The following is an 18,730-nucleotide window of genomic DNA, read 5'->3' on the forward strand; positions in this document are numbered from 1 at the left end:
ATTTTATAAGCTTCCCTAAGACGCTGAAACAATCTAATTTAAAGTAATATGTATAATAAAATTACCATTCATGATAGCTACTTATTTATCTCCTATATACTAAGTAGGTTTGACTTTGTCGTGGTCTTCCAACGCATACATTACTATCTGCAAGTAATTTAGTTTAACATCGAACGAAAATTGATTTAAAATACGATTAGGTACATATCTGTTTATATTATAGAAATACTGAGCTATTTTTATAAGATGAACATTTACTAGGTTGTAGGTACAGTTTAAGGTAAAGAAGAAAACCATAATGCCGTCAGAAGAGGTTAGAGTCACGCAGTATTAAGAGAGTTTTAAGTGCCTGCTTTTTGAAGGAAAAGTGAATGTTGACTATGTCGTGGTCTTCCAACGTATACATTACTATCTGGAACTAATGTAGGTTTGACTGCGAAAGAATATTGATTTAAAATTACGTTTACATACCTATTTATAGAAAAAACTGAACAGCATTAATAAGATGACCTTAAACTAGGTAGGTACAATTTAGTCAAAGACAACCCTAATGTCGTTAGAAGCGGTAAGAAACACGATTTAGAAAGAGAGGCAACTACTAGGTGAATAATAAATTAGTTGAATAGCGCTGTGGGATTTTAAATACATCTTATTGGATGGCCGCAATAGCCCTATTTCTTTAAATTTTTTGGCGGAGTGGGATTTCTGTACTTGTACTATTTATTACATATTCATTGTGTATACACACAATGTTTGTATCGATCGATAAGACTGTTCACTCGAGTTTTGTACTTTTCGTGAATTGAACACAACTAAACCATTCCAACCAAGTCGATGGAGGTGCGTAAATAATTGATGCAGTCGATCGTGGTATAACATCTTCTTCTCAAATTGACCAGCCGTTGTTTGGCTATACCCGAGTCAAGGTCCTACAGACAATATCAGTTTGCAAGAAAGTTCTACAGTCTAGATCTTGCTTTAATTTATAGACATTTTATAAAAATAAGTAAAGGAGCAACGAGAGAATAGATTAAGGACGAACGAACAATAGCTTTTTTATTACGGCATCTTTATATTGTTGTGTGCATTTGCTATTTGTAAAGATGCTTGTGTGCGTGACATCTTGACACTTAATGGCATCTTTCAAATTTTGTAACTTTTGTATGCTTCGTGTTATTTTACATTGAAATACAAAATACTTACTGATGGTATGTGATCTCAGTGTCCTATGTCTTTCTTACTTCTTGTAGTTTTATTTCTACAAATAACTACGCAACTCGGCATTTTAGTTTCGCTTGGGCGATATATTAGTCGCCGCACTTTGCGACTACGCCTGCGGTATCTTGATGGAGCGCAGCGGAGACCAATCCTTAATCTAAGTAAAGGAGATACCGTGTCAGGCGAGTGTCACTCAGCGATTTGGGTACGAAAACATACTTCGAAGTAATTAAACTTAAAGCAACTCGGTTGTCTATCGCATTCTTGTCTCGGCCCCCGCGCCGAGCAGACTACTTCACGCGCCTGTGCTCACGCTCCGCTACGCCGCCACGCTACGCCCAGTGCTACGCTACGCAGCTCCGCTACGTGTGGTACGAGGTATACTACGCCAAGTTCGACTGGTTACGTCGAATTCGTTCCGGCCCGCAGCTTGATTACAGCAATTTTTATTGTAGTAAGTGAGTTGCGTGCCATCGCGGTTGAGCTGAAGGATACCTAACGGTGACAACTAACTCGGCTAACGTTGACCCGGTGCGTTTCTCAGGCCGAGAGAGAAACCGGACGACCCGATCCCATTGCAGTTGGGCTTTCCCAAGGGTGACGGTTCGCGGCTATAACCAGTAGGGATAGCCGCGCCTCTTCCAACCCCCGTTGCTCCCTGCCCCCGGCGGGGAGGCTTCATCAGTATGGCTCCATCAGCGGACCATCGCAGCGCCCTCGCAGTCCAGATTGCGGCTTTGGTTAAAGCCGCAAATACCCAATTCGACCAGTCGCTGGTCGATACCGTCACCTCCGTGATCAACACTCCAAGTCAGCCCCTTGCTGACTCTCCCGCGTCCCCCGATGAGCCCTCCGCTCACAATCATACTTCCGAGGACATGGAGTTCTCCGACTCCGCCTCCTGCGGCCGAAAGCGGCCAGTCCAGTCCTCCTCTGAGGACTCTGATAACGGAACCGTCACTGGCTCCGTTGTCAACACCTCCCGTTGTCCCTCTGGAGAACCTTTCAAACTGGTTCAATCCAGGAAGAAGCGCCAGTCCAAGCGCTCAGCCACCACGTCGGATAACGTACTCTCCGCGGTAACCCCTGTCCCTCTAATGTCTCTCGACATTAGCTTGCCCGAGGTCTCTGTCACCTCTTCTATGAAGCCAGCCACGCGCTGCACGCCTGTCCTCCCTGCAAATAAGCCCCCACCGCCTATCTTCATACGAGACAAGGCAAAGTGGACTTATGTTGCACAGCTCTGCGCCGACAAAAAGGTGCAATACACCCGAGCCACAAACACGGGTGAAGCCATCCGCGTAGTCGTCCCGACTACGGAGGACTTCCGAGTCCTCACTCGCCTCCTCACTCATAAGAGTGTTGCTTACCACACCTATGCGCTCCCGGAAGAGCGCAAAGTGAAAGCCATTCTACGTGGCGTCCCATATGAGCTCCCCAGTGAGGTCATCCTAGAGGACTTGACCAAGCAAGGGTTCAAGGCCGAGGCTGTACACAAAATGTACAGCCGATCCGGCAGGAAATACCCACTGGCCCTGGTTATCCTCACCAATGTCCCCGAGTCGAGGGAAATCTTCAAGAGAGAGCTCATCGTATGTGGGCTCTCAAACATCCGTGTTGAAGCTCCACACAGACGGGGCTTTCCAGGGCAGTGCCATCGCTGCCAGCTTTATGGCCACGCAGCTGCAAACTGCTCAGCCCCGCCTAGGTGCGTCAAGTGCCTAGAGCCGCATACAACCAAGGAGTGCAAACGCACTCGCGATGCGGAGACTCCTCCCGCTTGCGTCCTTTGTGGGCAGGAAGGACATCCCGCGAACTACCGCGGATGTCCCCGCGCCCCTCGTCCTTCAACATCGAAGCCTGCTAAGAAGCAGTCTTCAAAACCAGGACCACCTCCGGCCACTGGCACGAACTTCCCTCAACTGAGGAAGAGGACAACCGGGCCTTTACTCTCCACTTCTTGGAGACAAGCAGCCCCGGTCTCCCAGACATCCAATGTCAATTCCCGCCCTGTGCAAGTCACCCCGAGTGGCCGCAGATGGGCAACACCTACCCAACCAGACTCAGGAGTGCAAAACCCCCTGAGTTTCTTGAAGAATGGAGAATTCGATATTAAAGAATTCAACATTCTCGCCAACAAATTTAAATCAGCTAGGTCTCCTGCTGAGCGCCTTATTGCAATGATAGAGCACCAAGACCTGGTGAATTCTTTGTACTAATGTCCCAATCGCGTAACGCTTCATCACCGAACATGGGGCGAGTGAAGCCTCAGGGCTTATCACTTGTCTCATTCAATACGCGCGGCCTGCGCACCAACCTCCCAGAGATTAAGGAATTTGTTCGCAATAAGGACATCGACCTATTGCTTATCCAAGAAACATTCCTTAAACCCGACGCTTCAAAGGGATTATCGATCCCTTCCTACTCTCTTGTACACAATGGCAGAGCCGACGACCGTCGTGGCGGAGGCACAGCCATTTACTACAAGAAATCCCTTCATTGCTCGCAAATCGCTACTCCAGTGCTTACCAACATGGAAGCAACCGTCTGTCAGTTGGGCATGTCAGGTCATCCGTCTCTGATCATAGCCTCAATCTACCTCCCTACTCTCAAGATCCCTCTCCAGAGCGACCTTGAGACTCTCCTCTCACTAGGTGACTCGGTCATCTTGTTTGGAGATTTCAACTCCAAACACGCTGACTGGAAGTGCCTATCCACAAACGGGAATGGCATCAAGCTCCGCCGTCTAATTAGGTCTATGGATTTAGACGTCCTAAGTCCCACCTCTCCAACACACTACCCGGACAACGTAGCACACTCTCCCGATATTTTAGACATCGCCTTGGTCAAGGGTGTCGCTCTTAATTTAAGGGCGATCGAACCACTCGATGACCTGGGCTCCGACCATCGTACAGTCTCCCTCAAGCTCGGGCCCCATGCCCCCGCCCCTACCACCACACACCCTAAAACCCTCACCAACTGGGAGGGTTATAGGGAATCTCTTGCATCAACTTTTGATGCCCACAATTCACCGTATGCAATCTCGTCCAACTATTTCGATAGTACGGATAAGATTGACATCACGGTAAAAGCACTTACTCAAACAGTGCAGTCCGCTCTCCATGACAACGAGCGGGTGGTTAAGGTTAACAGCCATAAGCTCCCGCTTGATGTCATGAACCTCATTAGAGCCAAGAATGCTCTCAGAAGAGCCGCCAAGTACCCAACGCCCAACTATAGGTCACGCGCTAACTTCCTCCAGAGCCAAGTTAGGTTACGTCTCTCCGAATTGAGGAATTCCAATTGGGATTCACTCATGGAGAACATATCCCCTTCACACCAGGCGTATTACAAAGTGGCGAAAGCCCTTCGTACTGACGCAATATTCCACACTCCGCCTTTGATACGCCCCGACGGCAGTACAGCTTTCGAGGACAGGGATAAAGCGGAGTGTTTTGCTGAAAGCATTGCTTCACAATGCTCACCCAGCACTTCTTCTTTTGAACCCCTCCACGTAGCGTCGGTGGAGAATGAGGTCAGCCGTCTGAACTCAATGCCTCTCACCGACGATCCCATTTCAACTTCTGTAGAGGAGGTTAAATCCATCATCCGTGGATTAAAACCTCGCAAAGCTCCAGGAGCCGACGGTATTTCCAACCTGGCGCTCAAACACTTCCCCGAGCAGGTGATCTTCTTTCTTGTCCTCCTCTTCAACGACTGCCTCGACCACTGCTTCTTTCCAACCGCTTGGAAAGAGGCCATAGTTATAGGGATCCCTAAACCAGGAAAACCCCTCAATATCCCCTCCAACCATCGCCCCATCAGCCTCCTCAAGGCTATGGGGAAAGTCTTTGAACGGGTTATTCTGTTCCGTATGAGAAAGCATCTCTTTCCAACAGACGGCCCTCCCTTAATAATAAATCAACAATTCGGCTTTCGTGCTAAACACTCTTGTCCTCAGCAAGTCCACCGCATTGTAGAGTACATCTACAGCGGGTTCTATCCCAAACGTAAGAAGACAATCGCTGTCTTCTTCGACGTCGCCAAGGCTTTTGACAAAGTCTGGCACGAAGGCCTAATATATAAACTCCACGCTCTAGGCCTCCCATCCCGATTAGTCCGCATAGTAGCTTCTTATCTTCACAAACGTACCTTTCGTTTCAGACACGAAGGTGTCCTCTCCTCCCCTCGCCTGCTCACGGCTGGGGTACCACAGGGCTCAGTGCTCTCACCACTTCTATACATATCGTATACCAACGATATTCCCATCCCTAGAAATGGAGTCCAACTCTCTCTTTTCGCTGACGATACCGCTCTCTACGTCCAGTCCCAACAGATATCTTCAGTCCTCTCCAGGCTCCAACGCTCAGTTAATGAGCTAGGTGACTGGTTTAGGAAATGGCGTATTGAGGTCAACCCGGATAAAAGCTCCGCAGTCCGTTTTGATTTTAAGCGCAGACGCTTCTGCCGGGATCGACCCATTCATCTATTAGGCTCCCCTATCCCCTTCAGGTCCACAACCAAGTACTTGGGTGTGACCCTCGACTCCCAACTCACCTTCAGGCCTCACGTCAAGAAGGTGACCGGAACCGCCCGCTTCTATCTGTACCGCCTAAACAGTATGTTAGGTAGGCACAGTAAAATGTCTTTTAGGAACAAACGAACACTCTTCAAGGTTTGCATTCGACCGGTTTTGACTTACGCCGCTCCAGTTTTCGCTCATGCGAAACCCAATATTATAGACAAATTACAAACAGTTCAATCCATTTTCTGCCGTAAGGCTGTCAATGCCCACTGGTGTGTTAGAAACGCAGACCTTCACCCAAATCCCCTGATTAAGGAGGCAGCGGATTATACCGCCTCCCCTCCTTCACGTCATCAAGTCAGGAGGCCCAGACACGCCCTCTCCGATCCCCCTAACAAACTCTCGTCTGACCTGGAACGCCTCTTGGCATCCGGGGACAATCAGACGCATTCACCTCTATTTTGTGATCATCCTTCTGATGTGACTAGTCCCAATTAGATAGCACCCTCTGTGCAATATCCCAGCGGAAACTCCATAGGGAGTGCCGCTTGCGCCCCTCTCTCCCCATGAGAAGGTCGCCTTCGATGTAGGCTTAGAGGGCACCTGCCCAAAGCCAACTGCAGGTGGTGTTTAGTGGGTAGGCACCTAGGTTTCACGTGAGTCCCACATAACCAACGCAGACTTAGGCTGCGTTGGTATGCATGAGCATTCACCACCTCCCTCCCGTCGTTATCCCGGAGGGTAGCCCATTCCCTTGCTTGTGCGCAAAAAAAAATTGTCTATCGCTCAATTAGACTATCATTTATCTTTTAATTCCAATACTTACACACCATTAAATACCTTACGATACTTGCTATTCAAATTATGTGACATAAGATATTATTTTCTTTTCTTGTGTTTTAATCATAGATTAATCAGTATGTTGCTCGTAACGCGTCCATCGTAGCTGTGTACTGATTTGGAATAAAACACCTTATAAGCAGGCGCATAAAGTACTTATTTCTCTATAAGGTTATTTCTTGAGAACCTTCTGTACTAGTACTTTATTTATTCTGTACATCCTATACTCAGAGACAGACTATCTTGTGGAATATTACAAACATAACATTGTTTCTATCTCATGGCTCGTTCAAGTAATATTTTACGTTCTTATGAAAAAAAATCCTACGAAATAAGTTTACAAGTGTAGGCGCACGAGATCTCGCTGCATGGTGACTTGAACTTTTAGGGTTTTGCCTAATAAATGGCGCATATTTCAAAGAGCTCTTGATGTATACCTCGATTTTGCACAATCTATAATAGAACCGTGTTGTGGTTTAGATACCTTGTCCTAATAATTACAGATGGAATATAATCAGCAATACCAATAGTGTTGATAACAGAGATAGGAACCTTTTGTGGTGCTGTTAGCGTCCGCCAGTACTCTACGTGTTCAGTTGTTTTTCCTGAAAGTTGTGTGCCCCGCTGGTTGGCACTGGTTGACGATTTCCCTTGAGAGACCTGCATGGTCCGTGTATACGTCATCACCAGTGCTGTCGTCTGCATAGCAATGTATGATGGAGGTGTCCAACATATTATTGATATGCAGAAAAAACAGCGTGGGAGATTGCACACAGCCTTGGGGCACTCCAGCGTTCACGGGCTTGGGATTCCAGCAATAACCGTCGACAACGATCTGTATGCTGCGCCCAGTGAGGAAGCTGGAGGTTCACTGGCGTAAGCTCTCGGGAAGCCCAAATGATGGAAGTTTTGCGAGGAGTGCCTTGTGCCATACGCGATCAAAGGCCTTCCATATATCCAGGCTAACTGCCAGGCTTTCCCCCCTGATTTCAATAGCCGCCGCCCATCTATGTGTTAGGTATACCAGAAAATGGCCTGCCGACCGACCATGGTGAAAGCCGTACTGTCGGTCGTTGATCAACTGGTGACCCTCTAGCTATACCAAGAGCTGGTGGTTAATTATGCTCTCCATGCATGAGAGCTGGCAGGTAGTAGCAATAGGCAAGTAGTTTGCTGGATCCGAACTGTCTTCTTTTTTTTTGGATTGGATGGACCAGGGCTGACTTCCATGAGTCAGGGACTACGCCTTTTGAATATGAGTGCCGGAATAAACGCGTTCTTAGCACGATTGGATAAATGCCATTCGGCCCGCTCGACTTCCTGACGTCCAACGAAAACAGATCGCCGAACAGTTTTCTATCTGAACTGTACTTCAGACATAGAGCTCTGACACCGTGGAATGGTGGGCGGTGTTTTTCCGTAGTGGTCAAGAGTCGAGTTGGGCCATTTTCGGTATTGTGCGAGTGCGTAAGCCCACTTCTAAGAAGCCCTTAGTCGCCTCTTACAACTCTTACTTGCCATTGGACCTAAGACTCCCCTATTATTTTTACGCCCCGGGGAAGCACACTTATGGACGTAGAGGGCTGAATCTCTTGCGAGATGTGTTCTCGTAGGACCACAAAAATACACAGAAGTTTTTTAACACTTTTCTTCTCCTGCAATTTTGTTTCACGTGTGCAACTTCAATGTATCCATTCTAGACGTATAGATTCTTATTGAATCTTAGCAGTGAGTTATCGTTAACAGTAAGTAGATCACATTCATTTATAAGTGTAATATTCTGTGAATCTCTACACGACAGCCTCTTGCGTGACTTACATGAAGTGACTCTGATTAAAGTCCCTATTCGTGATTTTTGGGTCTCCATATGGAGGTAGAGTATAGTAGCTGTACAGTACAGTGAAGTTATGTTTAGTTATCTATGTATCGTTATTATTTTAATCAATGTTCTTTCATTAAATTTTCGCACCAGATCGGAATGCACGAGTCAATGTACTTGTTTTTTGGAGAAGGTTCATTTTTATGAAAGTAAGGGAAGATGCGAACAGGACGTTCAGCCGAGGGTAATTGATACGGCCTACCGATTACAATGCAGTGCCACTCAAGATTATTAAAAAATACAAAAATTATGAGCGGCACTGCAATTCCGCTCGTCTCCTTAAGACAAGATGTTTAATCGCATTTGCCCATTAATTTCAATAGCTACGGAGGCCATCAGACCGAAACACAATAATGCTTACACATTACTGTTTTACGGCAGATATAGGCGCCGTTGTGGTACCCATAATCTAGCCGTCATCCTCAGTAAAGGAGCCTCCCACTGGTGCTACAGGGATATACAATAAAGATAGCGTCACTTCGATAGAATTTTATTGAGATCAACAACATCAATTACATCAACAAATAAACTTACAAGCTATTGATATGTTCACATTGCATTCCCTGCTCTACACACACACTTACATAGTAATACAAAGCTTCTGGCAATCATTTTACTAAGGCACCTCTACACAATCGGCGATTACACACGAGCACGTGTGGAGGGCTTATTCGCTTCTAGTCGTCGATCATCTTCTATAATCGCCATAGTGATCGCGGCGATCAGTAACTTGTCCGTTTTTCGGGTACGCATCAGAGGGACTTCGCGTGTAGTTGCGTGCGCAAGCCCACACGATCCCCGGTCATTCATTCACTGGAAGACACTGGAGAGTGAGCGAAGCTAGTAACTAGGATTACTAAGTTAAATTTTGTTGGAAAAATATATTTACTTTGTTCTATTAAGATGAATGCTCAATCACCATCATCTTCTCTTCTTCCATTTTTTTTCACAACATTTCGTTCAACTAAATAGGCAAAATAATTGTATACTGAAATTAAATGGAATGGCACCAACTCCACGTCCAACTTGAAGGACAGCCACTCAATAAATGATCACGGACGATCGAGTGGATGCTTACACGATGATCAACGCTTAACTTGCCGATGACAGACGATCATACAAGTAACGATTATCGCCGATAGTGGAGAGGAGGCTTTATGTTCATTAACACTTAATACTTACTACTACTTACAATTACACTGTATATAACAGTGAGCTAACGTTTTATAAAATTTTAACATGGTATAAGTAGAAAGGTACCAACATTCATTCATTCGCGTAGAAAGAAAATAGATAACATATAGATACATAAAATATTGTAACAGATCCGAATAATATGGCGATCAGAATCCATATAATATGGCGTTATAATATTGACCTGTTTTCGCACTCTTAAAATATTTTTTATTACTTGTCAATACAATTATTGTTTATGGTGCGACGTAAAAGAATATTTATTTATTCGACCTATTATAAATAGGTAAGTCAATCAGTAAGTTCTAATTGTCAAGACAACATATAAAAATCATAAAATTATTTTAAAAAAACTAAGAATTACATTTTGAGTAATTTTATAATGCTTAAATTATTTTTTAATTCTTATTATAAAACACTTATTCTCACATTAAACAGTTCAAAAAAAATATAACAGCCATATAAAATATATTTTAATTAGGTACTAAGTTGTAATAACAAACACTAAAGATGTATTAATTACTTATATAAATATCCTGCGATTTGTTAACCATAACTTTCATGTGAAGGGTCTCAGCCTTAATATGGCTCTGGGTAGGAAAACAATATTACTTATATTCTTCATAAAGATATACATAACTACATAATATAATATAATTACATAAATATATTGCAATGTATTTTGATTATATTTCCAACGATATATATATATATATAAATATTTAAATCATTTCAGACTTTATAATTTCGAATTATAGTTTTATTCTTAGAAAAAATCGTAAAGGTTGTTATTGACACGTAAAAAATAGTTTTACAGTATTTAGAGTTTCATCTCATTATTTAAACTGAATGTGTTAAATATTAATGTAAATCTATACACTTTTATAATAAAGTCCCAGCCACTATATAGGCAATAACTATTAAATTAAATACCTAAATTTAAATGTTTTATTAAAAAATGGCTGGACCGTAAATCCTACTACTACATAGCTGAATATCTAAGTGAACGGACAGCCTGGGACTAGATTATGATTATTTTATAGCAATAACAATGACAGTACAATGATGTATATTTTATTAAAAAGAGCGTAGAAAAGAATGCTGGGAAAGCGCCGCTTCCCCTCTCTCAGAGGGTGATTTGCTTCCGAAGCGGTGGTAGTATTAGAAGTGACATCAAAAAGAATTCTAAAGAAATCAATTTTATCGAACTGTCATATTACGCGTTGCATTACGTAGGTACCTACCTACTTACACATTGTATACTGATTCAAGTACCTAATGCACATTGCGAGGTACTAAATGAGTAGGTACTCGTTACCACGGCTAATGCAAGCTCCATGTAGTAAAGTTTGTGACAGCTAATTTGATTTATATATGTGAATTATTATACTATAATGGTGCTCATTTCAAAATTGACAAATACACTACTTACGATTAATTCTAAATTGACACAAACATATTGAACACAGATAACTAATAGGTTCCACACACTAGTTCTACATTGACATATAGGTACAATGAGTGTGCGCCTAGTTACCTAATTAATACTTTATAGTTACTTCGATCTAACTTTGCTCTCTACAGTGCGTACGCGTTTTTTTTTCCAACATACTAAGATGGTGTCGTCGCAGTGTTGACAACCTGAGGCCAGGCAGCTATCGTAACTACCAGTGCCGTAAATTTGTCGTATGTTGGCATTATTATAGTATTGTTTAGGGATCAAACTTATCGTACACACCAGGATAATGATGATAATAAAAAATCATATGAAACGTAACAATAATCGAAACAAAATACATTGCTCGACGATATATTCATATTTCTAGTTTAAGTACTCTGTGGACGATATCGATATCAATCGCTGATTGGCAGACAGTAACAGCAACCAATGAAAGATCCTGATGTGGTCTTAAGAAAGAAACGAGCCAATAGATGGCGCTGACTGCAAAAACCTGTAACTTTTGGTTAGTATCCATCCCTACTCTGTGCTATGAGTATAATTTTCAAATCCCGCATCATAATAAAAATTATCGTATAGTCTACGATAATTATCGTACGGTTGCGAAGGTTGTGTCGTCACCAGCGGCCAAATTTACGTTTCGAACCCGAAAATCAAAGTCGTGCGGTCGACATTGAGAACTATCACACACGGAAATCTTTTCATCTTTTTGATGAAAAATGGTGTTGTGTGATAACATCTGCTCAATATCAAACAACGTTCGAAACTCAAAGATCGCATTCTCCGTCTATGATTTACTGTTTATATCATAAAGTTAGTATACTAGCGTAATAGATGAACCCTATGAATAAGATGTGAGAGTGAGATCCTTACACAAAATCCTAAGTGTGAGAAAGAGACGGAATAGATGGACCATGAAAACGTTTTTAAACAATTTAGTCTCCATTAGCCTCTTGTCAAATTGGACCGCGTTTTAATTTTAGTGCTTTTATTGCAATAATACTGTGTTATAACGGAAATTTCATGTGTTGTTGTATATAGCAACAGCCCAAATAAAGAAACATTTCACAGGTAAATACTTTCGTGGTGTTTATTTTCGTAGAACATAATATTATTCACAAAAATCTTTTTGGTATTACATTTAAGCACTCTATTTTCCAAAGATTATAATCATTTAAGAAAATATTTGTTAAATAATAAAATATTGTATACGTGAATATGACGCCGTTTATCAATATTTGGCCAAAAGCAAAATACTACACACTTCATTAACTCAGTAACACATCTGTAAAACTAGCACACATGAACTTAAAATTTTAAATTTAGTCTCGCCGTAATAAGGAGAGTGTTATTACTCTAGTATACTAAGTCTATGGTTTATACATCTGACAAATTACCTCTCATATCACAGTACCTATTACAAAAACGTGCAATTATAAATTACATTATCTGCTTCAATTCATATAAACGATTTCCATGAAGGAACCCACTATAATTGTACTAAACAAAGCGGTATTCTAATTCTTAATATTAATGTAACAAGAGAATAAGAATATAAAATTTATTTATGACATATATAACACGAAATATTTGGTTACTTTGTAGAAGCGGGACTAAAGCCTGCCTCAAGAGGAAGGAACTTATTCCATAACATTAATTAAACAGGGAACTACTTTTTATCTAACCTATAATTACTAACATCACTTGCAGCTAGGGTTGCCAACGGTACTCTAAAATAGAGTATTGTAGGTACTCTATATTATTATCATGTAGCTATACCTACTCTATAATCTATAACACTAATAGATTATGATAAAATACTCTTTTTACACAATGTTTACTACACTAGTGCCGAGTGGGTCATGTAATAACCAAAAAAGTCAACTATTTACTGTTAATGTGTTGGTAATTGATAGTCCCAATTCCCCAAGCCACACTTCTGATACTGTAAGTCTACTCTTATTCAACGAAAAACGAAGTTTAGTTTATTTCCTACTACGGTTCCATTCGTTCTGAAGTTTTGTCCCGGATGTCATTGTTTGACATTTAGAATTTTTAAACCCACTTTAATTTATTTACGTTGCGAACGAAAATTTGAAGATCATAGCTTTTTGTTCTATTGTTCCGAACTTCGTCGGTGTGTTCGAAAACAAAATAGAGTAGGGTCAGTATCAAAACTTCGTTTAAATTTCGTTCGTTTACGAAGTTTCGTTTCGGAGAAAATGAGTAAGCCCCCTGAACGTACACACCTATGTCATTATGTCAATGTCAATGTCATGTCCCAAGTTGTTTTGAGAAGTGTGGCAAACTTTTAAAAATATAAAATAATTGATACTCTATATTTACTTCATTTGAAATCAGATATACTCTATTTCTTCCAATAAAAGTTGGCAACCCTACTTGCAGCGAAGATAGTGCCAGCTGAAGGCTACGTACCCATTCTCATACCCATATAATACATGTACCTAGGTATAGGCTGCATAACTACACTACAATCAGTTGATTTATGTCTAATATTTATTTTAAGCGTCATATTAATCTAAGTATAATGTTTAAAACACTCAATCCAACATTGATATTAAGTAATTATACATTCATATTGAAATAACAACATATTTAATAATTTCAAAATTGCTATTCATTAGATTTTTCTACAATAAATGCGTAGGTTTACCTACAATTATTAGTTTCTAATAATATTCTTACAATAAACTTTGATATGTTTTTGATATTCTCGGTCATGTCATGTCATGACAAACACGAAGTCTGACACCTTGATATGTACTCGTTACCTTATAAACTAGACATATTATCTAAGATACTATCAGTAAACATTAATTACTTTTAAATATAAACTAACCTTCCACACATATATATTTGTGAGTAGATAGTACGGTATATCTCTGTTAAGATTTGAACAGATTGGACACTCATTAATAAATAATTCCTGATAAGTTAATTAATTAACTTCCCAACATTAAATGGAAGCCGTTTACATATATTTTGATCAGATAACCCAATGAATATGAAAGTGAACCTATTTAATGTAATTAAGCACAGACTGCATTTGTTATTGCAAAGCTGTTGTTATAAATATTATAACATAATTTTATTACAATAATTAATAAAATCATACGACGCTTTTCGTTGACACACTAACGAGGATAAAAATATTATAATATTTTCCAACCACTTTTACATTACCTAAATGTTTCGTTTAAGGAGATTTATCTAAAAATTTATAATACATATTCCTTACAACTTTTCTTCAATAAAGCTGCAATAAGTATTTGTTGGTATTATTATTAAGAATTTTTCGAATTCAAATGCTTAACTGGTTTATCATAACTTATTACTGCCCTAGTGCACGTGTGGTACATATCTTCCAGGTTAGTATTATTAAAATCGTTAAAGCGATGTAATACACAAATGATTTGAGTTTTCTTTAGTGTTAATTCCGCCAATATTTGTCTTTAAACAATTCGACACGTGTTTCGCCTCTACACGAGGCATCTTCAGGACGTGTTGTTTCGCCGAAATCTTATAAAAAATATTAGTGGAAAAATTAACACTAAAGAAAACTCAAATCATTTGGATAATTATGGATTTCCGCAAAGTAAGGCCTACTTCAATAAATTTTCGATGTAATACAGTCCATTTTACGGGCAAATAAGTGAGTTTAAGGTTTATTTATAAACTTCACGGACAGAACATCTACTAATGTATTAGGTATGGAGTTAAGTACATAAGATTATTTATTTATCATTTTTATAGTTTCACTATATGTGTTATAAATTTACTATATGTATGTCTAATAAGCATAATAATATCATATATATTTTTCAAGAATAACAGGAATCATATCCCACGAACAATGCATATAAAGTAAACTAAGCAATAACTTTTTTTATCAATCAAATTGATGCGGTAAAGTTTTAATTGAGTCATTTAAGTATACTCATAATTTTATAATTTATACTTAAAATAATAAATTTATAACTAATAAAAATATCTATCATAAAGTACTAAACACTTAAGCGATAAGTAATTAATATTATATTTAAGTATGTACTCGTAGTAAACTGTTCTATAGGGGCTATGTTCTGGGCCACCTAGTGTTTTAAATTAGAATCAGCTATAAAAAAAAATTTGATTATTATTTGAAATTTCTATTGTTTTATTGGAAAGGTTGAACTTTGTCATTTAAGAATGAAACACAATATCATTCATATGACCACCACGACTGGCTCGGCAGTACCTCATCCGATCAACCCAAATTTTCAGTAGATTTTCCATTGTTTCGGGTTGAATCTCTTCAATAGCAACTTCAATTTTCACGTTTCAACGCTTCAATTGTCTATGGATGGTTTGCGTAACATGTATCGTTAATAGTTCCCCACAGAAAATAATCCAAAGGGCTTAAATCACATCTCCGAGCTCCTATTAAGAATAGGCTGACTATATATCACTTATTGGAAGTCAAAATCTACCCATTCGAAAAAGTAAAGTAAGTTTTTAGTAATTTCTTAATTTTGTTCGAGCATATAGTGTCTGATTTTCCAAATGTCAAACATTAAACTAACTTCCTGTCAAAAAATGATTGTCATTCTGCCTTTCAAAGTCAAAGTAATCGGTACTTCTAATTTAAAACACTACATCGCCCACCCTTTATAATTATACAATAAAATAAATACCAATATTAATTATGTCCGGTAAAGCTGTTCGAAAATATTGAACAATAAGTATCTAGGTAGGTTTATAATAATAAGAAACCAATAAATTATTATAAAGTTACATGGAATTTGGTCGCAAATTTATAAAAAGCCTCAGATCTTTGTTGATATGTATAGATTATAGAATTAAAAATACATTAACATCTAAGTAAGTCCAATTGTATTTACCACTGAACTGGCGGCTGTCAAAGTGCTTTTGTGCCTGTTTGATATTCGCCATTTTGGCGCTGCTGGCCATTACGGGAGCCTGCGGTACTAAAACTAATTATGGCGACTTCAGCTAAAGAAACATCGAAAGATGGTGGAAAACTATTTACAAAAACAGAAAAAGTGTGTACTTTATTAAGTTGATTCTTGAAGTATAAATAATACGGAAAATGAACGATTCACTGTTCCTGTCGTCTCATCGGCGAGAGTGGGGGCTTGCGTTCGTGGCGGAGCGGCGCTCGCACCGAGGCCGACGGCGGAACCAGTCGCCTTAAGAACTTGACCCGCGCGCACATGCATTAACGCTAGCATTATATTAACTTGCATCTTATATATATTAATTACGTAATACAGTCCTTTTGTGAAACAAGGTATTTTAATTCAAGACCACCAGAAGCCACAACTGGAGCTTGATATTCAACATTCACTTTAAATGCAAAAATACTTCAGAGAACTGTACGCTTCTGTCGCAGCCATTTTGTATCATACGTCAAAATTAGTTCTATGGACGCCCACGAGTGGCGCTTCACACAGGCATAGTCCAGTGGTATTTATACAGGTCTGTGTGGTACATGCACTACAATAGACCAAAATGTGTCTAACTTCATAATGACGTTAAAATATATATTCGTGTATATAGTAATATCTAGATGTATAATGAAATAATAATCTTTATAATACTTTCAATGTATAGATAACGAGAGTATAATATAAACTTGATAAAGGCAAGAAGTAGCGTCAACGAAGCAAAAACTGTGACACGCTCATAAAATATATACAAAACATAATATATTTAGCTTTGGTTTGTTAATTATCAGGCTTCCGATGTTGAAACATGAGTTTCATGGAGTCGAGGGCTTCCGCCAGCGACTGGGTGAAGGCATCGGTGTTGGTGAGGCTGGAGGGCACGAAAGACGAGATGCAAAAGATGACGCAGTCTGGTTTGGGGTTGTAGCTGCAACCGTAGCCGTCGGGAACCACCGCGCCGTACCCCATGAACGTGCCAGGGGTGGTGCTGGCCACCTGCTCACCACTCACATGTTCAGTTATCATGCAGACGTAACAATACCAGTTATATGAAGGATGTAAGGAGTGTTACACATTTAAATAAAACGCTTTCAAAGGATTAAAATGCGTGTAATTGAAACTGTGTTTTTACATTAGATTTTTGCGGAAAAGTTACATTTTTATTATTACTCTAGTTAATCAGAAGTTTCAAGACCTTTCAAAATCTCGTTTTCAGGGAGTCAAATGAAATGAGTCAAGTTAGTATTTGTCACCCAAATTTCAATAGAGAAGACGGTATAAAATTATCTAACACCTGGGAACCAATAATCTTTAAATTAAAACCGAAAACTAGAAAAACCTTTGACCTATAATACCTACTACCTATGACAAATACTATCATGACTAATTTCATTTGTCACGCGACAAAAATGAGAGATGTTTAGACAGTCAGACTAGGTTCTGGCCCACACCAATATAAATATATTAGTGGTGGCTTGCGCGGAACATGCATGAATTATAAACATACCTGACTAGTACTAAGTTTGAACTCTAGCATCTTCTGGTACGTAGAGTCCGTGAAGATGGGCGGTAGATGACCCAGGGTCTCCCTCGCAGCTTCACGTAGCCCCAACAGATGATTGTCTATACCCTGACCCTGTATGTTTGCCTGCATTATCTTGGTTTGTTTCCGAGCTGCTTCTTCAAATAATTCGATTTTCTTTTGTTCCTGTCACAAAAAAAAATTAAGCCAAATTGAATAATATTTTCACACTATCTACTCGACAACATCCAGTAAAGTCGTCATTTCTTTTTATAACGCAGACGTAGATACTATTGTAGAGATTATAATTTGTATGAATACTCTTAGCGTAGGTACCTATGGCTTTTGTAAGTAGATTTAATTTAAAAATCACTCCCTTAGTGTAAGATCTTCTACTAATTATTATTTACAAAGAGTGCGGATTATTGGTAACTATTGTAGGTTTTTTTATAATTGGCTTACTTTTTATTACTTTCATAACTAAATCGTAGAGTTTGATTAGTTTTGAGCATCACATTGCATCTATTCTGGTCGTAAAAGGTACAGAGCTTGTCAGTCACAAATTACACTATAACATATCATTAATGTAATTTGGACTAACAAGAATCAATTGTTTTTGAATTTGAATTATTGAATACCCCGTGTAAGTTGAAGGACACCTTCTTTTGTCCGTCGTCGGCTGGCTGCGGGGTCGCGGGTGGCGGGCTGTTGTCAGCGCGGGACATGTGCGTGGCCCAGGCCAGCGCGGCCGGGTGCGCCGAGCGGATGTTGTCGACGCGGCCGTCACGGAACCGCCGCAGCGACGCCGACTCGTACGTGGACACCAGGTGGCCGTACATCCTGCACCAACAGACGGGCTCTGTCACCGCGCACTATTCACGATACTGATGATCACAATCTTATATAAATACCATACTTTACTATTATCAATGGGAGGTTCCTTTGCACCGGATTATAGCTAGCTTATGTGTACTACAACGGTGCCTATTTCTGCCGTGAAACAATAATGTGGGTGCCGTAGCTAGTGAAATTACTTGGCAAATGAGACTTAACATCTTATGTCTCAAGGTGCGGCTCAGAATTTTTGTGGTTTTTCAAGAATACAGAGAGGCACTGCATTGTAAAG

Source organism: Leptidea sinapis, chromosome 32 (assembly GCF_905404315.1).
Source record: "Leptidea sinapis chromosome 32, ilLepSina1.1, whole genome shotgun sequence".
Lineage (NCBI taxonomy): Eukaryota > Metazoa > Arthropoda > Insecta > Lepidoptera > Pieridae > Leptidea > Leptidea sinapis.